General features: G+C 34.0%; 1 protein-coding gene across 3 annotated transcripts in view; it reads right to left on the bottom strand.

The window, feature by feature from the left end:
• LOC149770963 (uncharacterized) overlaps positions 1-13,817 on the bottom strand; it is a 61,795-nt gene extending 47,978 nt beyond the window's left edge. For 2 of the 3 annotated variants that reach the window (XR_016418426.1, XM_089948938.1), the window contains exon 1: positions 13,621-13,815. The gene's annotated coding sequence lies outside the window, so the exon portion shown is untranslated. Of the gene's footprint in view, positions 1-13,620 lie in introns of all 3 variants that reach the window. The other variant, XM_089948939.1, reaches the window with a different exon arrangement.
• Positions 13,818-25,986: the final 12,169 nt, after the last annotated feature.

Below are 25,986 nucleotides of genomic sequence, written 5' to 3'. Positions count from 1 at the left end.
TAACAAGTTTAGTAAAATTAGTAAATAATTTAACTCTCTTAAATACAAGGTGAAAATGTAAAGGACACATACATCATTAAGAATTAAATCCAGAAATAATCCCACATTTTCTATCACAAGTGCAAAAGCATGGAACGTTCAGAATGAATTACACTATTTTGATTGGCATTATGTGCGAATAGGTTTAGACTTGCTGATGTACCAATAGTCCTGCTGGTCAAAATGACATAACCAAAATGTCTTTTAATGACTTTATAATAGTCCCAAAGTAGTGTTGAAGTCCAAATTTGAATTAACACCATGCGATTCCAATGAATACTTTAAATAAGTGACGATCTCAAAATTATATCTGAACATAACAATAAATTATTCCACGACCTGAATATAAAATATGACGGAAAAATTGTGTTTACCAAGCGTCCTTTATATGCAATGATTAAACTGACATGTTGTGCAAAATAATTTTCTGTTATTGAGGACTTGGAAATGGAAAGTTTCATCAAATTCGTGCCATAATGACAAGTCTCAGCAATGACAGTTCTCCGGTAGGGTAAACAATATATTCAATCAGGGACAAAGGTAAATCACACTATATAAACATATGCATAACGATTTGGTGATAAAAACATATTTAAGCAACAAAACTTTATTTTATATATTCGTCAAAGATACATATGAAACTATACTAATTAAAATACATCGAAAGATGTATAATGAATGACACGTAATATACACAATAAGGCAATATCATACTTCCATATAAGTACAAGTGCATCCATAATTATATTATATATTACTTTGATGTGCCTAATGTCAATGTTTTATTCCTGGAACATCACACTCAACCTCATCAATATATGTTACTTGTTTACATTTTCTTGATGACAGTAGAGAATCTTATTCGTTTCCACTATCAAAACAATATAGCCGAATCATATTCTTTAATGTTTAATGAGATCTTTTTAAAGCCCAGTGACTTCGAGGATGATAGCCAGTAGACTTAAACTCTTGCATGCTTAAGTAAAGAAAAACTTGTTGGAAAAATTCAACGATAATATTGGACCCTTGATCAGTCTGGAATGATTTGGGAACGCAAACAGTGTAAACATTTTATCTAAACGTTTAATATGTTTCAAGTGTCACTATTTGTCACAAGAATTGCCTCTGGAAATCTTGTGGACGCAAACATTATGGTCAACAAATGTTTGTTTGTATGACTCGATCTTAGGTAAGGGATTTATACAGACTATCATTATTCTATTAAATTGGTCGTCAAATGCAGGACCCTATTGTAAATAAGGTATGTTTTGGTTGGGTTTTCTTTCTCCCATTGGACAAGTATGACAAGATATACAGCATTTAGAAACATCTCTTTTAATTTTCCTGCAATACAAATGTTTCAAGATCTTCATATAGGTATTATTAGCTTCTAAATGTCCAGCCAAGGCAGTTTCATGGGTTTTACTAACAAATTGCTGTGATGTGAATTTTGAATGTCAATTTGATATCCTATTGAACACTTATATACATCGGGTACTTCACGTGGTCATGATTTTCTCATAAGGATCCGAACTAACAAACTTGGACTAGTATGGCTTCAGCTTCTTTAAGAACCCTCTGAAATAAACATCTGTTCTCAGTATATTGTTCCTTTTCGACAATGAGTGATAGTCTGTTGTCGTCACCCTGATTAGAATAGAGAGAACGAGTACTAAATCATGGTCATTGTAATAAATATACTTTGATTTATCAATGCTAGAAACAAACGGGACTTCCCATAAAGACTGACCAAACACGTGTCAGCTGAAAGGATAATATCCTGATTAACATCATTCGCAAGAGATCATTCTGCCATATCTCTGGTACCTTGACAACCAGGATACAAATCAGGGACTTCATAATCAAAAGTATACGCTATTTGATCCAGACGTGATTCGTTAGTTATAAGCTGATTAACCGCAAGCTTATCTGCAGCTAGGTTATTGCCTAGTAATAAATCAATGAACTGAATAGGTAAAGAAAACACTGCTCCTGCTGTCAAGGGTTCTAAGACGAAGTCTGTCACAAAATTGATACGGTGTACAGGAACTTTAGCAAAGCTACGCTCTACTTCCTGATTAAAAGCTTTCAATTTGAGAACACTTCTCAGACAAAGGCAAAGTATCTGAAGCTGAAATTTTGTTAATTTTACTGTATTGTCTGTCTGTCTGTCTGTCTGTATGTATGTATGCATGCATGTATGTATGTATTTATGTATGTATGAAATCAAATAAGAAACGATTACGATTCGGATGTATGTTGGCCTTTTTGTCATGCTGTCGTGGGCAACCTATAACTGCTTACGACAAGCTGATACCACACTGGACATCAACACGTGTGTTTAGAGAAACATTAATTGGAAACATTCCTAACATATTAACTATGGACGATGCTTTATTCATATGAAATCGTGACGATACTTTAATTCTATATGAGGTTTACAAGGAAATCAGCACACACAGCACAGCAAATATGAATATACTATTTAATTAAATGACCATTGATGACATATCTTGCTGGAAATTTTGAAAATACATAATAGCTATGATTTAATGTTGGGTTCTTCTGAAGTTTGAACAAAAACGGGTTTAACAACAATACAATATTGAAAAGCAAAATATACACACCGCTACACAAAACAGCATAACGTAACCTAATATAACATAATACATGAAAGAGACAGGATAATGCAAGTATGTTATTATCCATAGAGATAACAAATATTGTCTTTGATTTTATTTAGATGGTAAATTACAGACACGCATACGCCTGTACATATATGGTAGGAACTATTGACATTACCTTTTCTAGAGTTTTACATTCATGACAACTATATGACTGAGATATTCTCTAATATGTAAATGTTCAGTATTCCTCTATTTGAACATCACACACTAAACATGAGAAAAAATGCGCAGTTGGTTACGTTGTCGTTTGTATATAGGCATAACGTTGTTAATATTCCGAAACAATGAACCAATTCAAATTGCATGATTTTCATCAATAATGTACCGTAAACATTCTAAAGCTGTACGAATCTTCCATGTAGCTACAAGAAGTTAATAGCGCCTTGTATATCGACTGTACATGAGTAGAATTTACGTGACTGTAATACAGTATAGCGTTGTGTTGTACCATATACATTATTCTAGAAACCCAAATACAATAAGTACAAAAATGATAAGTATGTGATTGTACTACAGTATTGATTTGTGTTGTACAACATATAGCATTCTAGAAACCCAAATATAATCAGTACAAAACAAACGTTTTAGCAGCAATAAATTTGATATCTTAGAAACATTATCTTTTACTTCATAGTTTGTATTACGATTAGAATCTACATGTCATATGAGTGGATGATTGGATGATGCATTCAACTTCAGAACTTCGAACTTGTTCGGTAAAAAAGGTTTGATAATAGCATTATGCTGTGTTAGGTTTTCGGTGATAATTTCTTTGTTCTTCTAATTTGTTTGTTTGTTCCTTTTTTAACTTCGGACTTAGCTAGTATTTAATTGGATGATTGATAAAACGAATATACAGTGCTTACGGGTACTACTAGCCATACAAAAATTCTTCTACAGCAATAGGAATTACGAACACTGTACAGAGACAATATTAAGAAGGTAAGTAAATATTGATCAGTTGTATAATCTGCCTCTGATGTTTTCAAAATATAGTAATCCACATGTCCATCCATCAAACAGGCCTTCCGGCACTAGTAAATTAAACTATTCCCACAGTTTTCGATAGATTGACTTGAAATTGCTAATTGTTATGGTCATCACCTGACATGAAGCTGGTAATTGTTATGGTCATCAACTGACATGAAGTTGGTAATTGTTATGGTCATCACCTGACATGAAATTGGTAATTGTTATGGTCATTACCAGAGAATGCACATACCGAGAAATCACTTCGCTGTTACATTTTGTTTTAACAAATTGAGTCGCTGCAGCTGTTGTCTTTTAGAGGAATGTATTGTACGACAAAATCTTATTTGCTCAACTTGTTCCAACATTACTAACGATCATTGGAAAACTCAACACATATTATATTCATTTTCCAAAATTACACATATTGTCGAATCTTTGTATACGTGTCATTTGTTTGTAAATAGCAAGTCTCTTTTCGACTTACAGCTGTATGCAGTGTAGGTATACTTTCATGAAAACATTCGTCCTTTACACCTGATTCCTTTAAAACTTAATACATAGTTTGCTTATACTTCAGTTAATAAGTTACTAGTACATTGTGACATAGTTTGGTTCTTGATTGGCTTTGTTGGAATTATGTGGTCTTAAACTAAATAACAGAAAAGAGATAACACGAACAAGTTTTGTAAATTCAACAAATCATTGATTTCCTAAGAATACAAAATAACTTACAGCATTGTAAATTCAAACTCAAATGGTCCTAAAGATCTATCACAAGTTCAAATGAATGATGCTCCAACTGAATTCCAGCGGGATTACAAATATATTCCAAGATTGAAAGTGTTGATGTGCATGAGATAATTTGCCAAGGACGTGGTGTGATGCTGTTCTAAATGTATTCTGATATATCACAATAATATAATCCAAAAATGCTCTTGTCTGAATTCACTATAATTCCATTTTCAAGTCTCTGTTCAAGAATATTATTGATTTTTAATTCCAGTGAATAATAACATGAAAGGTCTGAACACAACAATACGATAGATTCTGCTTCAACATGTTAAGGCAAAAAATGACTAATGTTTAGATAAACACGATTAAAATCCCCTCTACTTAAGTTTTAAAATCTTAGTGAAATCGGCAAACGTTTTCGAAAATGTCAGAAAATGTGGAAAACTTTCTTTCAAATCCTACCCACGAACAATTAGATCTTTTAGAAAAGGATGAATTGATTCAACTTGCCAGAAAATAGGATCTTTCTGAGCTAAAGGCTTCCTTAACGAAACAGGAAATAAGAAATGTTTTGGTTCAGTATTTGGTAGAAAAGAATGTTTTGGTTAAAGAGCTTTGGTTTCGATTAATATGTCTGTATCAGACTCTTACATAAAAAGAAAAAAATAGAATTAAATTAAAATACAAAATGCAATTGGAAAAAGAAAAAGAACAGATGAAATTTGAAAAAGAACAAGAGCAAATGTTATTACAATGTGTACTCACTGGTAAGGCTAGTAATATTTACAATTCACTGTCAGTTCACCTAAGTGGTAACTATGATGTGGTTAAATAATGCATCCTAAGGAGTTATGAGTTAGTCCCTGAAATTTATAAAAAAATTCATAAACTATCGAAAAAACTCATGTCAAATTTGCAACAGAAAAAGAACAGTTGTTTGATAGATGGTGCTTAGCCAAGAAAGATTAACGATATTGTGAAAGTATCAAACAAGTTGTATTACTTGAAGATTTCAAAAACTGTGTCCATAGTGACATTAAATCTTACCTTGACGAGCATCATATTGAAACCTTGGAAATGCTGCTCGAGCTGCAGATAAATAGTCTTTAACTCATAAAGTTCCTTTTGTTAAAAAAGACTTCTACTCAACAGTCTTCTGGCAGAAAAGTATTTCAGCCTAAACCATTTGTTGGGTCTAATAAACTCCAGTCTGATTTTATGATGGAGAATTACGAACCATTCATATCGAAGGGTTCTATATCACTCTTGGGTGATTCGTCCAATCCTATCCCTATTGAAATTATAAGGGACACAGGAGTTTCTCAGAGTCTTTTATTGTCAGGTATTTTGTCTTTTTCTGAGAAGTCTTCTTCTAATGAGAGTATTCTTATTCAGGGAGTAGAGTGCGGCTTTGTTAGTGTTCCTCTCCATTGTGTAAATTTGCTATCATACTTAGTCTCAGGACCCGTTATAGTAGGAACAGTCTCTGTCTTACCCGTTGAGGGCATTTATTTGTTACTAGTCAACAACCTAGCTGAAGATAAGGTTGTAGTCAATCCACTTGTAACTGACAAACCTTGCTTGGATCAGAAAGTCGATCCAATTGAAAAAGAATTACGTGATTTATTTCCAGCTTGTGCAGTTACTAGACCTTTGGCAAAGAAAGCCCTTGAGAATGATGTAGATACGGAAAGTAATCCTTTGGCTGAAACATTTATTGGTCAGACTTTTGATGAGGCCACTTTCACTCATTGTTAGGGTCAATCAGAAGGTATTGGTCACATTGATCCTCTTTTAACTATTCATTCTTTTATTTCAGTCAGGATGATAAACGACAATCACTTGTCGTCAAACAGGAAAAAGATCATGATATCTCTTGTTTGTTTCAAAGGAACATTAGTGAAACTAAATCTTCTGAATTTCCTGGAATTATTGTGAGAAAATGGAGACCTCCTGAGGTACATGCTGATGACGAGTGGTCAGTAAACTATCAACTTGTAGTTCCGAAACCTTACAGACAGGAGGTAATTAGACTGGCCCATGAAACTTCATTGGCTGGTCATTTAGGGATCAATTAAATGTATCACAAGCTCTTGAATCACGTCTATTATTCAAAATCAAAAGTGATGGTGTAGATCTTGTCATACCTGTCAAATGTTAGGAAAACCAAATCAGATAATTCCCAAGGCTCATCTACAACCTATTCCTGCCTTTGATGAACCATTTAGTAGAATTATGGCAGATTGTGTTGGTCCCTTACCTAAGACCAAGTCAGGCAACCAATACCTGTTGACCATTAATGTGTGCATCAGCAATGTTTCCAGAGGCAATTCCCTTGAGGAATATAAAATCTAAAAGAATAGAAAAAGCTTTGATAAAGTTTTTTTTTTTTTTAAAAAAAATCTCAATTTGGCCTTCCCAATTCAATAGTCTGATCAAGGCTCAAATTGTATGTCCGGAATTTTTCAGCAAGCTATGTACGAATCAGGCCATCAAAAAATTAAATTTTCTGCCTAGCACCCTGAGAACCAATTGGCATTAGAAAGATTCCATTAAACTTTAACAAATAGGATTCAATCATATTGTTTTGATACGGGTAATGAGGTTGATGAAGGCATTCATTTACTAGTGTTTGCTGTTAGGCAATCAGTTCAAGAATCTTTCGGTTTCAGTCCCTTTGAACTGGGTTTTGGACACTGTGTGTGGACCATTCAAGCTATTGAAAGAGAAACTTCTTTCTAATGAATGTTCTGAAATTAATCTTCTTGATTATGTTTCTAATTGTAAGTATAAGTTGTCAAAGGTTTGTGAGGTTGCAAGAGCAAATCTGCACTCAATCCAAAACGAAGTCAAGCTATGATAAAAACTCGAAGAAGAGGACTTTTCAACCTGGCGATAGAGTCCTGGCTCTCTTGCCCATACCACAAAATCCTTTTCAAGCCAAATTATTATGGTCCTTACAGAGTTGCAAGGAAAATAAATAATGTAATTTACATCAAAAAGACTCATGGAAGGCGTCAATAAAAACAAATCTGTCACATAAACATGCTTAAAGAGTATATTGAAAGAGATAGCAAGATTAAGCATGCAATTAATTTGGTTGTATCTGTCCCACTCCGTGAAGATTTAAGTGATTCTTCTCATATTGGAGTGCCAAATCGTCAGAATTCAGAAATTATGAAAGATCTGGACCAGACACTTTCACATTTGCAATAGCAAGAACGAAATGAATATCAACAGTTATTATTTGAATATGAGCACTTATTTCCAGATGTTCCTATAAGAACCAACACAAACCAACACAAATGTCCATAAAGTTGAAATTGTAAATTCCAAACCTGTGAAAAAACACCCGTAATGATGAACCCTCTCAAACAGGAATACCTGAAAAAAGAGATTCAATATTTGCTGGAGAATGATTTTATAGAGTCCAGTAAAAGCGACTGGAGTTCACCATGCATACTTGTTCCAAAATCAGTTAAAACTTTCCATATGTGTACTGATTATAGGAAGGTGAATAGTGTGACAAAGATTTATTCGTATTACGACGAATCGATGACTGTAGTGATAATATCGGGAATGCCAAGTATGTCACCAAATTTGACGTTCTGAAAGGATTTTGGCAAATTCCACTAACGGAAAGAGCAAAGGCAATTTCGGCATTCGTGACTCCAGATGGACTTTACCAATATAAAGTAATGCCGTTTGGGATGAAAGGGTCTTGAAGTACATTTTAACGTCTCACAAATATGATTACCTCTGGTCCAGACAATTGTGATGCTGACATCGAATATATCATCATCTACAAAGACTCCTGGACATAAGATTTAGCAACAATTCGGAAATTCTTTGACAGACTCATACATGTATGTTTGACAATTAATTTATCTAAAAGTGAGTTTTGTCGTGCTAGTGTAACATTTCTAGGACATATCGCGGAACATGGACAAGTTAAACCTATAAATTCTAAGGTCAAGGCTATCTCTGAATTTCCCGTGCCTGTTAATAAAAAGCAACAACTGATGAGATTTTTGGGTATGGCCAGATACAATCGAATTTTTTTTCATCCAATTTGTCTATAATTGCTGAACCCCTGACAAATTTATTGAGTAAGAAAAACAAGTTTCTTTGGAATGAAACATATCTGGAGACTTTTGACAAGTTGAAAGCCATACATAAAAGCACGCCAGTTCTTACAGCGACAAATTTCAGCCAATCATTTAAACTATCTATTGATGCAAGTGATGTTGGGGTTGGAGCAGTTTTGATTTAAAAAGATGGTATTGATCATTGAGTGTGCTATTTTAAAAGAAATTAAATAAGCACCAAAGAAATTATTCAATAATCGAGAGGGAATGTTTTGCTTTGATATTGACAATATAACATTTTGAAGTTTACCTTAGTTCTGCTCCTTCTTCGATTATTGTATTTAGTGACCACAACGCCTTTACTTTCATCGGCAAGATGAAAATTAAAAAAAAAAAGACTATTAAGGAGAAGTTTGCTGTTACAGGAATATAATCTAGACATCAGGCACATCAAAGGAAAATATATATATATATATATATATATATATATATATATATATATATATATATATATATATCGTTCACAGGGCATAGTGTTTAATAGGCTAAATCTGGTACACACTTCACATTTTCGTGGTGCACAAACTTATTCTTTTGCTCGCTCTAAACGACTTTGCATTTTCACCCTTATGTTAGAATTACCAAAAAATTCAAATTTGTCCTGATTAAAAATGGTAAATGGCATGCTGAATACTTCAAAACAATAAATAGTAATTCCAATGCATTCAATATCCGTTCTGAATTGACATTTTTAATAGTAGATATGTAATGACGTGACACATTCCTGCATATTGAGAATATCAATATAATATCTGAACATGGTCAATATAAATTTGTCATACCAAAACTACAATTTGAAATATTACCTTTATTTAGTGTGTTGTCTTTTCCCTTATTGCTCATTATATGTTTATATCTGCCATATTACAGAATATCAAGACAATACATTTATATAATTTCGGAACATTCGAAACAGTGAAATCCTTCTTAACTTTATGAATTTCGATAAACACATACGAAATCAAAAGCTAAAGTGGTTAGATAACTTTTACAATGTCGGTTGGTTGTGAGATACTTGTCAAATAAAAATGGTTGTGTTACTGTCTCCTGTTGGCAATATATTACTTTTCATAAACGAACAATCCTTGTTACTCATTACTGAATTAACATCTTGAATAAATATATCTTATCCCCGTTTTTCATTGTATTTTTTGGAATTCCTGCCCAGGCCGTCTTTGACTGGCTGTATCGGTGAATCACTGGGAATATATTCATCTCCCATTTCGCAGGAATGACATAACCACCGATGCGTTAAACGTGCTCTTAAAACCAACTAAAAGTTTGTAAATCTTCGTCATACCAATAGGTGCTAATCAACGTCGTCGGTGGACATTCATCAGGCACTGGTCAATCTACTCGGTATTGTTAAAGTAGCAACCTCGAATTTAAACTACAAACTGGGTCAATGAAATAATGTAACGAACAATGCAGCAATGTTTTATATGTAGGCGGCCACAGTTGAACAATTAGGTTTTTAATTCGGCTGCTAAACATGAGATTCCATTGTACATGGAAACTCTCCTAACAGTTATTGATATCAACATTTCTGAGTTAAGGACTGCATTGAAAAGGCAGATAGTGTAATCACTAATTCATTTGAACCAGAAAATGTGGCCAGTACAGTATGCATGCGTGTGTTTCTGATGTTCTCATCTGCAAAATCTTGCCTATGTGTAGCCACGTATGAATAGTCGTCCTACAATGGCTTGCAAAACAAAGACAACGATTGAATACTAGACTAAATTGGTTATATAATCACACCATGTTCACAGGTCCAAGGACTTGACAACTGGATTATCATTATGAGACATATCCCAAGTCAAAACGTGCTCCTCTAGTAGCCGCGTCTTGCGTCATTCAGGAGAGCCTTTAATGGAGTATGCGACCAGTGTGCAGAAGATGCAGAGTTAAATAGGGACAGTAAAAGGAAGTTTAACTGTGCTTTACATGTCCGTCTCGATTAGTCACGTCTTACAAAATACTGGAAGGCTCACCTAGCCTATTCTACGTCATCGAGCCTTCCGGGAAGTATGGAACCAGTCTGCAAATGTTGGAAGGGTTATAGGGAGGCCAGTTCCAAAAAATAAAACAACACTTTAAAAATCTATCTTATTAGTCGCCTTTTTCGATATGCGGGAGGGTGTGGCGCATTGGTATATTGACCAGTTTAGGGAAGGTTAAGTACACTTTACATACCATCGTATGGTATGTATGCGCTTGAGGGACATTAATGCAAGAAGGTCAAAAGGTCGATATAGTTAAAGTACCATAAACAGCGACATTACTAAATATTGCTGAAATGTATAGCTGCAGTTATATACCGAAACAAATATTAAAAGCATTATGTTGTATAGCATGGGTTATAACAGCTGTGTAATGGCCAAGGAGTTCGGGAAATGTAAAGTTTTAACAAACTGTCATTCGTATAATCAATATGCTAAGTAAGTATGGAACTTTGTAATGGCTAGTCACCTTCGCTCTCACTATTTATGTTTCATCCTCTCTCTGTCTCTCTGTCTGTTTATATGTCTGTCTGTCTGTCTGTATTTATCTTTCTCTAGTAATATATCCACCCAGGCCAGATCGGGTCGGGTGCATAGTTAAGGTCCTTAATTTATTATTTCCTAAGCGTGTGTGTGAGTGTGCGTTTGTGATTGTGATTTTTAACGTAGCTTTACCAATTTTTCAGTCGTATCGATACGATGTCTGCAGTGTGGTAGTTTATAGTGATGTCCAGCACTGGGACATCATGCTACAGACATGTAGCATGATGTCACACCCAGTCACATTATCATGACACCAGGTCGACTAGTCCTAACACTAATGCAGCTGTTAGTACCATTTTTGTAAATCTTTGGTATGACTCGGCCGTGGATCGAACCCACAACCTAAGCATGATACGGCCAATATGTTATACGTACCATTACAATCCACATCCCCACTTCTCTTTCGCTCTTTCTTCAATGTTTCGTTAAGAAAATTCTACGCCAGTAATGTTTTATGCATACGACACGTCACATCTATTCTCATGGAACGATATCGCTTGAAAAGGATTTCGTATCTATAAACTGATGCATTGATCCAGACATATCGGTTGAATGGTATCATAGCAAAACTAACTAAAATATTAAATACATAGCTGAAAAATATTCAGCTCTAGAAATTGTGAATATTAAATGCAGCAAGTAGGCATTTCAATTAATCAGTTAACATTAACTGCACGAAACGTCAGTCATATTCACTCATGATGGTGATGATGAGTAGACTCCATGGAAACTGTTTCAATTCCCTCGACACTACTATCGGAGGCGCCCGTGTTATCTCGGCGAATTCCCGTTGGAATTGATTTGCATTTATATAAAAAAATTATCAGTATAATTTGGATTTTGTCTTTGCTTTGTTTTAGCATTGTATCTCAGTCAAAAGGTTTGTTCTGTAAGGCTGTGATGGCATAAATACCTGGCTACATGTAACTAGGATTGTGTTGATGTGCCGTTAAGCCTTATAAATGCATGCATACACACGTTACATTTTCTGGTTTAAACAAATCCTGCATAATGCTCTTTAAAGTTAGCTTTGCGTTCCGTACATCAGCCAGAAATCCTGGCACCATTTGGCCCGATTTAAGAGAGGTTCAATATGTTATGAAATGTTTTTGTTTTGCAGCCGAATTAAAAATCTACTTTACAAACTCATGGTATAAACGTTTAGTTGTCTTCGGCCCTATGTACTGTTGATGCGGCAAATAACATTTTATACTTTGATAAAGAACGAAAAGTAAAATATAAGAAACGTTAACCTCTTATAACAACATATTTTGTTAATTTATATATTTTTCCCTTTGCAATTATTTTATTAGCTGGTATATGGGGGGATCATGTAATATATAATCAATAATTTAGGTAATATTAAGGTAATGACGGGTCAGCGTTCATTGCATACAGAAATTAGTATTGCTCGGCCGAATAACATCTTCGCTATATTAACCAATTATTAAATTTTATTTATGCGGAGGCAACTATAAATTTTAATAAAATACAAATTAAACAACTAATGTGTGCTAAAGAAAGTGTAATGTTTTAAACGTATTCTTTGTCATACTATCTTGTTACTAATTCCAAAAATGATATGATATCAGGAAATGTTGGAATAAAATATCATACTGAGAAGACGCGTCATTACGGTTGCCTTCCATGTATATCTACATTCCATCAATCAGATTTATGTGTTTTTCTGTCAGATAACGTAAACATTATTTGTGATTACCTGACTGAGTAATTACAGAACTAGGCATATATTACATGCTTCTTGCGTATTGGAACACTTTGTTGTTGTTTAGTCTTGAATATATTTTTTATAACGACTGCTAGTTAATCGATTTCACTCGTTGCGTTTGCATAGCAACTATCACAGTGTAAACATTTGTATGAACGATAAGAATAACGTAAGAATTAGGCCTAGGCAACCGTATAGGTGGCAGTAATGTATACACAATGTATGCACGTGTTTTACATCATCACAATAAGAGACAAACTTAATCATATCATATTCTGCAAAGAACAGAAATCTAATGCTTGTAAGTATTACATATATCTACAAATCTACGAGAAACAAAATAATTGCAAAAATTATTCCTAAAAGGTGATCTGCATTGAAATTACTATATATGCTATTTAGCAAATATTCGGCAATTCGTAAAGAAATCGTCTTGAAACTAAGTCTTCAAATGACTTGAAAGTACCACATAAAAGTCAATGAATAAATAAATACTCAATTATTCAGTACAATTATATTTGGTAATGGTTTAAACGTTGAGAAAAACATACCGTTATATTTTATCAACAATTTATTTACCTTTAAAAATTATTTCATTGGAACGGTGTAGAATAAGCAATATTTATTGTATGTTGCATCTTTCTACTATTCTAGCAGTTATTTTAATTTTAATATAAATCATTTACGTTAGCCATCCATAAAGCGAATACTATCAGACTTCACAGATGTCTAATAGAATGAAATACATATGTCTTTACATATTTTACCTTTGTTTCCTTAGGCACCCGTCAGAATGTTGCACAACCCATCCGTTAAAGGATTATACTCCCACATCCGGAATACAAGTCTTTAAAATATAACTTATGAACAGAGGATCCTGTATTACTCTCTCATGTTTAAAGCAGTACAAAATGTGATTGATTAACTACTTCCCTTGACAGAAGTTTAAGATTTATCAAACCTAGCTATTAGTCCACTTTATCATCCGGGTCTACACAGTAAAAATCCATACAATAATCCACTACATCATAGCTTCGGTCAACAGAAAAAAATAAAAAGCACTGTGGCTTTCTTATCGGCGACAATACAGTGTGTTGGTTTATTTTATGACGTCAAAACACCCGTTTCAATAAATGTGTGTGTGATTAAATTTTATCGTAGTTTTAAAACATTTCCAGGAATATCTCTATGATATCTGCATTGTGGCAGTGTATAAGTACATCTGAAAGTGAGGAATCATGCAGCAGGCATTTAGCATCATGTCCCACCGTGCCACATTATCCTGACATCAGGCCGACCTTTCCTAACATTACCATATTGATGCCGAGCAGTGATAGCTGCTAGTTTCATTTTTTATAAGTCTTTGACTTGGCCGGGATTCAAACCCGTGACCTTCTGTATCCGAGGCGGATACTCTAACCACTTAGGTCACCGGAGCAGTCTTTAAGTAAAATGTAATTAATTAGAAAACAATGCGCGCCCTTTATCTTTGCGGGATCAAATAAAGATACAATTGGCATTATTTCGATTAGGTATCGAACCAAAAACCACTTGTACTTACAATTATGAAGCCGGCTACATAATTTAAATTCGTTTTTAATGCATGATTTCTTCTAATTTAGTACAATTAAATACTTAATTAACAATTATTTTTATTGCAGGTACGAAGTGAAAATTTATGAGGAGTTTACAGTGTTTTAAATAAAATCCCAAGCAATCATAAATCTTAACAAAGTCAAAATTTATACAATGTCTAGGATGAAATCAAATGATTTTGAAAGTACTGATGCACCAATAGTTCTCATGTATCACAGTGATATAATCCAGAACGTCTTTTACTGATTCCTCAATAATCCCAATGATTTAAAAAGAATCTAACAATCAATGACAAATTTGCAATTGCAATAAAATATTTTAATAAATGACTTCTCTCAAATCATATCGAAATACAACAGTAAATAATTTCAAGCCTCATCTTAAAGTAGGAATAAAGACTTTGTTGAGAAAACCTCTTTCATATACATCAACACTTGACCTATGTCGTAATGGCATTTTCGGATACAAAGAATCACCTTAATGGAATCATACAACAACCCGTAACAAGTTCCTTTCCAGAACCTTCTAATGGCGAATGGCTATGTCGACGTGTTTAGAAACTACCAGGATCTTAAATTACAATCCACAACCATGGACAAAAGCAAGTTATCTATCCAAATGTACTTTGCATCTGACTATCAGCTTAAAATACAACCTTGATTTCTATAATAATGTATACAAGTTATTAACAATATATATATATATATATATATATATATATATATATATATATATATATATATATATATATATATATATATATATATATATATATATATATATATATATATATATATATATATTTGTGAACATATACAAAGAATACATATATCCTATGTTTGCTTGTTTCTCCTGACCAAGGTCGTAACATCGTAGCATTTGGAGACAATAACACAACCGATGCCTTCTTCAAAATTACCTTCATAAGTTGTAGCCAATTATCGAAGTCACATGCGTCTGTAAATGTGCATGTTACGAATATTGTATCACAATTTCTTGTTACAAGTCATGGGTGTTTACTTGACCGAGCGGTGTCAAACCCTGTCAAGATTCCTGTTAGAAGTCATACGTTTACCCCAAATTTCCAAAGACTTCCATACAACTTCATTTGTAAATTACAAGGCCTGACGTGTCCATTCTATACATAATAAAAATAAATCACTTTCAACCCAATCATATAACTATTCATATATCTCACTGCTTGTCACCGTATTAGCAATATCTTGGGAAAACTATTTACATAGAACGTGTTTTGAAAACATAATGACCTTGCTGTGCTTTATCTTTCATAAAATGATGTATATTGCGTCATTCAGAGCCATTTACCTTGGGTATCTTACATTTTAACTTTATATCGCATTTGCATGGGACTAATTGTCATGTGGGTCTTTAGATTAGAAAATGTCTTTTTCATTCTTTATATACTGAGACAATTTTATCCATGAACAGTTTACAAATATGGTCACATGCGTTACTGTTCCATCCACACCGCTTTTAATGTTGTTCTAGCTTCAGCTAGTACCACTGTAGCAGGGAAACGTTGCACAGTTCTCTCAGTTAGTCCTTACCTCTGTGAAGCTCACTGCCGGACAAAAAACAAATTAACTTGCCCACAAACCAATTTATATTTTGAATGTCCAACAAGGTGGAATTCTCCGTATGATATATTGGAATGCCTCCTTCAACTGCACTTAGTCGTTTGCGCCGTTCTAAACGATATAAAGGATTTAAAAAATGCAGTTGTTTCTTTCCAAGATATATCAGTTGAGCAGAGATAGGAAATGCAATCCATGGTGCCGGCGTTCAAAGCCTTTATAGGAATACATGGGGCACGTGTACGCGTCCTATACTGACATGGGCATACCCAATACGATCTTGAAATTTTTAATGAATCATGCACATTTAGCTCAGTTGTTGCTGCTTTAAAAAAGTCATATTTTTCATGACGTCTAGTCCATATACAAGCTTAAGATTTACTACTGACAGCTGTGTATTGACCGAGTAAATGAACTCATCACATCTCCGAGTGTGTCCGCTACAAAATGTAGTGATATGCCTTTTGTGGCTATTCACAAGCACCTCTGCATATTAGTAAGTTGATTGTCCTCTTATTTTAGTTTCTATTTTTTTCACATTGATTAAATCAATATAATACACACTTATGATTTTAAAATGAAATCTAGTTTTAATGATGAAAGTAGAGCACTACAAGCACTTGCTTAGCTACGCCATTCACATGATCACTTAGCCATTTATGTACGACGCATGGAAATTAATGTGGAATAGAAAGTAAGCAAAATGACGAACCAATAAGAGGTAATTAAAATATTTCAATCTATGTACAGTTGATCTAAGTTAGTATTTTGCTTTAGTAACACCACCACAGACAACTCTCTCTCTCCCTCTCTCTCTCTCTCTCTCTCTCGGTTTGACTTTAACTCTCTCCCTCCCTCTCTCCCTTTCTCTTTCTCTCTCTTCTATTTTCATCCTTTAGTCAGTTTTACTTTACTTCTACCATCATTTGAAAAACCAGAGACACCGTGGGGTGACACAAACGGAAATACTCTACGCTCGTCATTTCATAGAGTTTATCCCGTATCTTATTACGATGGTCGATCAATCGATCGATCGAGAGAGAGAGAGAGAGGGGGGGGGGCTTTTCGACATTTTCATATTTATTTAATATCCAATTTTAGAGCATTATAATATATTTAAGAAACAACAAATAAAACAACAAAACATTAAAGACATCACAGCATGTGTATCACGTAACCGAGAAATGTACGGTAAATTGTCGATATGTTTTGCAACTTTGTATCATTGATGAACACTGTAGATAAATCTCCCAAACAGTGCACACATACCGTCACGACAAACCATATTCTTTTAGGTTACTTGTTGTAGCTTCTATTTCATGGTTTTAATCCAACCCAAATTCAATTTCTCTCTCTCACTCCACATTTCTGCGTAGTTTGTCGTTATGAATGAAAGGGGAGGTGCGGCAGAAGACAGAATGTGTACCATATTAAATTCATTTAGAAAACGGGGATTATTAATACTTTTTATCGTTATTTCTATACGTAACTAATGTCTGATGTGGGGAGATTGATCATTGATCTAGAATCAACTGCACACCGTCGCGGGAATGTTTATATATTCGTATTATTGCGCCATGGAGGATCACAATTTGATATATATGCATACATTTTTCTTCTTCAAGTGTCACTTTTCTTCACTCCATGTATAAGTTGCCCTCTTTATAGTGGACGAAAAAAGCGATTCGTACGAAACACCTTCCTATCTACAGGCAAACATATAATTGTTATACAAAGCAATAACACACACACACACACACACACACACACACACACACACACCAACAAACATGGACAGTGTGACAAACGTAATTAAAACTACTGACAGTAATAAGACTAACTGGATATGATGTACATTTCATTGTTCAAGAGGAAAACTAAATCAGGATTACAGGAGTCTGATTACCTGAACTATCTTGAGGGAGACGAATATTATGTCAGCCGACGGAAGCATATTACATCTATTTTCTAATTTACCCAGATTGTAGAATTTTAAGTGGAAATCTACAAATTCTACATTCGTTTGGACTATTTTATTTGATTTCACTTTAACATTTGTCGCTCCGCCTGTGACCACATCTGTATTATTCAGGCTTTAGCTCAGCATAATACATCCAAAAGAAAAGTTCGAATGTATTGTGTTTCGTAGAGTTTTAGAAAGCTTTTGATAAAGTACAGCATGATATATTATGGTTGTCAATAATACATAAGGGTATTAATGGTAAAATAATACAAATGTTAATAGAAATGTATATAAATATACAGAGCTGTGTTCAACAATCACAGGATTAAGTACCTATTTCGAATGTACATTAGGTACAAGGCAAGGTTATGTTTTAAGACTTATCATGTTTTCCCGTGTATTAATGATTTAATTACACAGCTGAAGTTCGAATGCAACAAAAGTGTACTTATCTCCCTAGATATTGAAGATGTCTTTGCAATACTTTAAGCTGTTGATCTTGCTAATTTTGCAGATACACAATAATGGTCAATCCCAATAAAAGTAAAATCATTGTTTTCTCAAGTAAAAGATGGTATGGTTTTTCAAAGAAAGTCGTATTGAATGTGTGCCTTATTACAAGTGCATGGGTTTACTTTCACCCCAAGGCTGGTTTGGACGAAAGCAAAGTTGATACTAGCAGCTTAAGCAAAGAAAGCAACTTAAAAGATTGGAATTATCAAAAACGATTAGGCTGCTTTAGTGTAGAGGATGCATTTAAAAATTTTGATTCGGTAATAAAACAATGGCTTGCTATTGGTCAGAAATTTGTGGATTTGAATTTGGTTCAGATATTGAAATTGCGAAAACTCATTTTTGCAAGCAGTATTTAGGTGTTCCTAAATCTGCCAATAATATGATTGTGTTAGGGGAGTGTGAATGATACCCGCTTTGTTTACGTTGCATTACATAATGTTCGAAGGTAGTAGGAATGCTTTCAACTCGATACCAACACCAATGTAATTTATTGTTGAGAAGATTACATGAAATTAACCGTGTCGCCTGGGCTACAAAAGTTAAAGACATGTTATTTCGTTTCGGTTTTGAGTATGTTTAGCTAAATCAAGACGTTCGAGACGAAAAACAATTGTTCGTACTATTTTTGCAAAGAGTCAAGAATCCAACACTACCAAACAGTCAAAGTGGTATTCATAATTGACTTAAATGTGGATATTATAGCATGTATAAAACTGAATTAGGACCGGGAAAATACCTCTCATGTGGACGATCGTAAATTCTAAGGAAATTACTTCCTAAATTTAGATGCTTAGCAAATACGCTGAAAATAGAGACAGGTAGGCACAGCGCGATTGAGAATAATAACAAGTATTGTGAATTATGCAGGAAAAATAATGTTTATTTGGTAGAAAATGAATTCCATTTTGTTTGTGTTTATCCAGCTTACGACTATATAAGAAAGAAATGCTTCAGTGAAGTTTAATATATCTTACCATCTGCAGAAATGTTTGTATCCCTAATGAGTCAAATGTTTGTATCCCTAATGGTGAATAATATCCTTAGATGTGGCAACATCTTTATAAAATAATGCACCGCTTTTCTCATGATGAACACCATAATTAACTTTTTTTAAACCATGACGAACATTATATTTATCTGTGTTATATTTGTAATATGGGCCTGTTGACTAACTTACTGAATAAAGTATTATTATTATTACATCACAAATATCTTAGATAGAAATTAAACTTAACAGAATGATCCAGTCAGGTTTATTTATTTCATCCATACTATTTAGTATTATACATGTCATGGGAATTGCATTAAATCGAATATTTGATACAAAATCAGGCTCGTTTTTTATACAAATTATACCTCGTATGAAGTCAAACAAACAGTGTCACGTTCTTAAATCAGCGTTTAATTGGAATCTGCTTTAAAATACACACACTCGCACGCACGCACGCACATTCACACACAAACACATGCACATATACATACACACATACATACACACACAGACAGAGAGACAGACAGACACTCACATTTATATGCATACAGGTATACATGCACACTTTTCGGCCTATTAGCAATTATAAAGCCTAAAGTGCAACATACATACATATATACATACATACATACATACATACAAGACAATTAGGATTAATATTTCTCTTTTCTAGAGATATGGTAGGCCCTGGAGTTGTTAGCTACTTATTCGTAACATTAAGCGGCATTCGTCACCAGTCTTCTTCTCCATAAACGTCGTCGCAGAGCGAATCAGTACTGCAAGACCCGTTTCAGGCACCGTTGCATCTCCGCATTAATTGTTCTCGTCCATTTGGCTGGATTATTTTTTCTTGTAATAGTGCATATACATGGTACAGTCTAAGTTACACTGCATACACGAGATCATCGTTGATGAATCTACATTAGTATTGTCTTGAGAACTGGTGAATGAATGGGACATTAAACTTGTATATATACCTTAGGACTAAATCGAAGCTGATGGAAATATTACACTAATTCAAATTCGCATTACAAAGTCCTTTCAGACCGCTTGATTCCTCTTGAAACCAGAAGAACAGGGGCACCAGCGTTCGTACCCTTCATCACTGCGGAACAGTGTAAGTAACATTGCAGGAACAACGGAAAAATGTAATGAGGAGCGTCTACTATGGATACAGTGCATACTCGGAGTGACAGTAGTACGATTACTAATGTAGCTGTAAGCCGCGTCAGAAAGAAGCAGAATAATTATTTATTCAATAACAGCAAAAGGAAGAAATAAGGAAACGGAATGAAGAAGAAGAAGAAGATTGAAGTGTAAAGGAAGTAAGGAATGGAATGAAAATACAATACTTTGTTTGTATCAAGACATTTTGAAAAAGCTAAAGGATCCACGACAAATCGATCAGAATTTTTACACGACATCACGAGAAAGAGGGTTTCAAGTGAGCAGATTTCTAAGCCTTTTATCACTGCAACTGAGATTCCAGCAGCAGCAGTATCCACTACTACCACTACCAAAGCAGCAACAAGAGGAACATGATTACAGCTTGGCTGTGGAAAGGAATTGAGAGAATTAAAGCTGATTATATCAAGTCTATGAGTTTTCTACAAAAAACACCCAACGGTCCTCTTCATAGCCACCGATATTTCTTAAAAGAGACATACTACTCATTGAGTGCCAAATCAAACAAAACTTGAGTCCCTCTTCCCACGATTCGATCGAGAAGTCATATATTCAATTTTTCCATAGTAAAAATAAGACAGTGACATTGACGTTTTCTTTGTTGTATTCTCTTTTCTGAATCACAATGACAATTTCCTAACACTTCAAAGTGCCCACTGTCTGTCTCTTTTTCGAATTTCGTCACGGACATGACTTCCTTATCTTCACTGTCTATTAGTTGAATTGACTTTCATGACGGGTATGAGGTCTTCTTCTTTTAGAAAAAAAACATCTCATCCTCTCGCTTATTGTCCTGTTTGCTCTCATTTTATTATGACACTACGAGGACCAATCCACTTTTCCTGTCAATGGTAACACACACACACACACACACACACACACACACACACATATATATTATATATGTCCACCATTTATCTTCTGAGTTTTATTTGCGTTGAAATTGGGGACATTCTGGAGCCTAATGCCCCTTCTCTCATTCTCTCAATATATATAATTGGTATCTTGACCTTTAACTCGCGAGGAATAGACAATAGTTGTATATCACGTGTTATTTCGAATACGTTCGGTGAAATGTAAGAAGTTCCAGTTTGAAATCCCAGCAGAGAAGCAGCATATTTAACAAGATATTTGTGGGATTCCTTGCTAGAGATACTGACGCAACAGGGAATAGCTAAAGAGGGCAGTAGTTTGACACTCTTTATCCATCCCGACAGTTTGAAGTTCAATGTCTGGACTGAGTTTATTACGCCGGCAAAGTTAACAATGTTCAAAGTAATCGACAAAATTGAACACGTTCAATACTCAAAAGACGCGTTTAACATGACAGATGAAAAAATATTATTGGTGGATGATATTCTCAGCATCAAAAATAAAGTATCATCCAATTTGACAAATCACAAAACCAGATATGCTTAACAGGGTCATTTAGTGTCATACCTCGAAATCAATAATTTATCTTTCATTTCAAAACTAGCTACTTAATCACGAGGGTTTAGTTGACACATTATGAAATTATATATAAATATCAAATAAAAACTAGATAACTCACTAAATGAATAAATAAAACATTCCATTGTATTAATTACAGGGACCGAACTTAGCATTAGTCTTAGTTACAGTTCTTCATCCATAATATATTAATGAGCTCGCTATAGTAAATTCGAAATCCACTTGAGACTTGGAAATGTATTTAGGTGCATGACACTCGCTAGAACAGGTCAAGGCTGACAATATGCTAATTTGAAGTATTTTTACCATTAAAGAGCCAGCTTTTAAAAGCCCCATTGCCGCCGTTTCTCATACATTTCACCATTCTTCCAATCTAAATAAAGTTTGGAGAAAAGAAAACGATTTGCTGAGCAAACTATCTGACATTAACCATTTTATAAAGTAGTCAACGTGTTAGGTTTCAACGACGTTCAAATATTGAAAATTAACAGACAAACAAAGAGAGATAGGCCAGAATTTTAAAGCTGGTATGGGAAGAAAAGGATTAGATAGAAATAAGATTCATATGAATATTGGTATCAGCTGGGTCGCTGAAATATTTTGAAGGTCGAACATGGGTATATTATGTTCATTAAAATTTAATGACTCACGAGCTCCCAGTCAGTAGCTCCTACTCTCTAAATACATATAACAACTCAAATATACGAATGTAAGAATTTCAGGACATACATCTTCAGCTCAATATTATAATACAATAATGGCCGGGTTGACCAAATGCCCTTTACTCTTTACTTTGTCGTATAGAAATTACTGTCTTATTGTGAGAGAGTCTCTGTTCAGTGAGTTTTCCCAAGTACTCATTTAATTTCTCTTCTTTCCTGATTCCTTCCTCTTCCTCCTTCTATACACTGTGCCTCTTGTGTACACAATGGAAGTTTCCACGGCTCCCTTTTGATTTTGTCAACGTCGTCACTTCTTACACCCTGGAATATATGAGCACCGACTCTCACGACACACCGGTAGCTTCATTTGAGAAGCTTGATTACCCAGTTCAATTCCCTTCTTTTTACGAGTGGCTTTTAGCTAAAAATTCCATCCTCAACATAAGCTTTTTGCTTTACTAGACAACGGATCTGTGCGCGTTTACAACTAAGAATGAAACATTTTCCCGCCTAAAGTATCGGCCACTCCCAGCCCAAGTTCTAGCCTATCTCATCCCTAATTAGTTGACACCCCTACCGTTTGATATTCTTTCCGTCTGGGTCCAGGTTTCTTCACACCATCTTGGCGCGTTACGGGGAATCGGGCCCGAATATGCCATTCGGTAGAAGCCCCGCTTGCACAATGATCAAATACCTTTGAAGCCAATTTCGAGATCCAAAATTATGTAACTCCTGGTAAGAGGTCCGGTTAACATGCTCTGCATCTGCAAAATTCTGCCTTCGGTTCGTTACTATATATATATATATATATATATATATATATATATATATATATATATATATATATATATATATATATATATATATATATATGTTCAATTGTTGCATATATTGAGAATTTTCTGACGTAAACTATGTATGGTAACCTTTCAGTATTGTGTTTTTTATTTGTTGTTGCAATTACTTGTCACATAGTCTTGCCTTATAGAAAGAAATGGCACATTATATAACATAGCGAAGAATGATAAATGCATAAGAACACGTTCTTTTTTTTTTACATTACATGTTCAGAATATAGCATAGAAGTTATTAAAGCTGACCATAGTAGCCATTGTTCCCTTATCCCTTTAGTAAAATTATAATATTTTCAGAGGTTGGTTTTAATTGACTAACACATTAATGTTGGGATTACGAACATTAGTTACTTGATTTGTATTCTAAGAGTAATTTAATTTTGTCCCTTATTATTGGGGTAAGTTACCAAAAATAAGCCTCATAAGAGATTTATTATTTGTTTCTAAGAATATTTATTGTATTTGTATTTCCTAGTCAGTACATATTATCCTCTAAGCTGATAAACACAACAATGGAATTAAGCTAATATTTCGCATGAAATATGCATAATTTGAAGATCTAATTTATAAACCTTCAGTCGAGAAGCCGTTTGTATGTAAAATGCTTCCTAGTATATTGTACATTTGTTCCTGTGTATTTTATTATTTTCCTTTTCTGTTCCTATATCTATATTTCGTTTTTATATATAAAGTGCACGTGGCTTGGGTTATGATACTACTACTACTACTAAAACTACTTCAGATATTAATAATGATAACATTATACAGTTGTCTTGTTCAGACCTAAACTGATGATGTTGATGATGATGATAATGATGGTGAATATTATTATTAATATTATTATTATTATTAATTTTAATTTTATGAAATATATGGATGATGAGTGTCAGGTATAATTAGCGTTACCCATATTATATAGAATCAGCCATGGCAATTTGGAAATAAGTGCTTTCTGTTCACTTCACTATAGCGCTTGAATTAATTTTCCCTACATGTATATAATGTAAACGACCCTTTTCAAGGACCTGTCCACTTACTAGAATACATTTGAGCCTTAGAGCTATGTAAATGTGCATAACTTTATTTCTTGTTATCCGATCTTGAATGATGAAATTATTTATATATGAAATATTTCGACACTTTTTCTAAATTTCCCAAGATATCAGACATTGTCATATAAAGCCCTGCTATCGGGTAGAAAATAGTCTGTTTATATAAAATAGTTTTGCAGCGGGACTGAAAAATTGAATGCAGTTATATGTTGTGCGCATTAAACTATGAAAAATGTTCAATATTTCTATATACCAGTGCCATTATTGGTGTTGCAGATTCATGTGCTAACGCTGTCATTCTATTAATGATCTAGCACTGCCGGTGTAAAGAAAGAGTGTGTAATGAAGTCAGTCCATATGTACGCATACGCCATGTACTTCAATGCATTCGCACATAACCAAATTTTAATTGTGTAATTTTGTTTCTGTTATGGAGAGTTGTTCAACTCGGTTCTTTTTATTATTTTGCCTTAAAATTGGTTATTGGTAACCTATACACGTGCACACTGTAACGGTTTATAAGGTTATTTAAGTTTTGAACTGAAATAATCAAGTTGCATAATAATGAGAGTAGTACGACATAACTTGACACATTAAAGTCAAATGACAGCTTATTTCATTGTTAGTGAAGTTTTAATGCATCCAGAGAGCGAGAACATTAAGAGTATAATCTCGGAGTACCATGTTGATATCGACAGGCAGCCTTGGAGACAATTCATGAACATTAATGAATCTTATTGATTAATCACATACTTACTTTCGTATATTCGTTACAAGTACGACGCTATCTTAGTATCAAATTTAAGAGCCGATATTGATTCAAATAATTAGTTATAGTAACTTGTATAAATCAATATTGTGAATTCATTTAGAGACCTGAATATATTTTGGTGAAATATTATACTGTTAGTATATGAAAACTATACCTGTCTATGACTTTTTCTTGTACATATTTGCTATATTATCCGCTTTAACCTACAAAACAACTTTGTGTTTAGACGACATGAAGAAAACCCCTAAAAATATACCCAACACCTATTCGAAATACTCTGTTGTGTTGCCTGAACTTGCTTCCTTTTTAAGATAGTGTGCTTTTAACATTTCGTGATGTGCATTGCTGGTTTTTCGACGCCGTGGTGTCTTCTTGACCTTACCTTAAACAATCTGCTTTCTCGTTATGAAATTCACGTCAAACATCTCAGAATGCTTTGCTAAATTCACATCTACGTGGATCATTGGTTTTTAATTTTTATGAAGAAATCGTTCA

The sequence above is a fragment of the Sinohyriopsis cumingii genome, unplaced genomic scaffold, assembly GCF_028554795.1.
Source record: "Sinohyriopsis cumingii isolate HCF-2022 unplaced genomic scaffold, ASM2855479v2 utg002183l, whole genome shotgun sequence".
Classification (NCBI taxonomy): Eukaryota; Metazoa; Mollusca; class Bivalvia; order Unionida; family Unionidae; genus Sinohyriopsis; species Sinohyriopsis cumingii.
The sequence above is the reverse complement of the archived record's forward strand: the minus strand, read 5'-3'. Positions and strand labels throughout refer to the sequence as shown.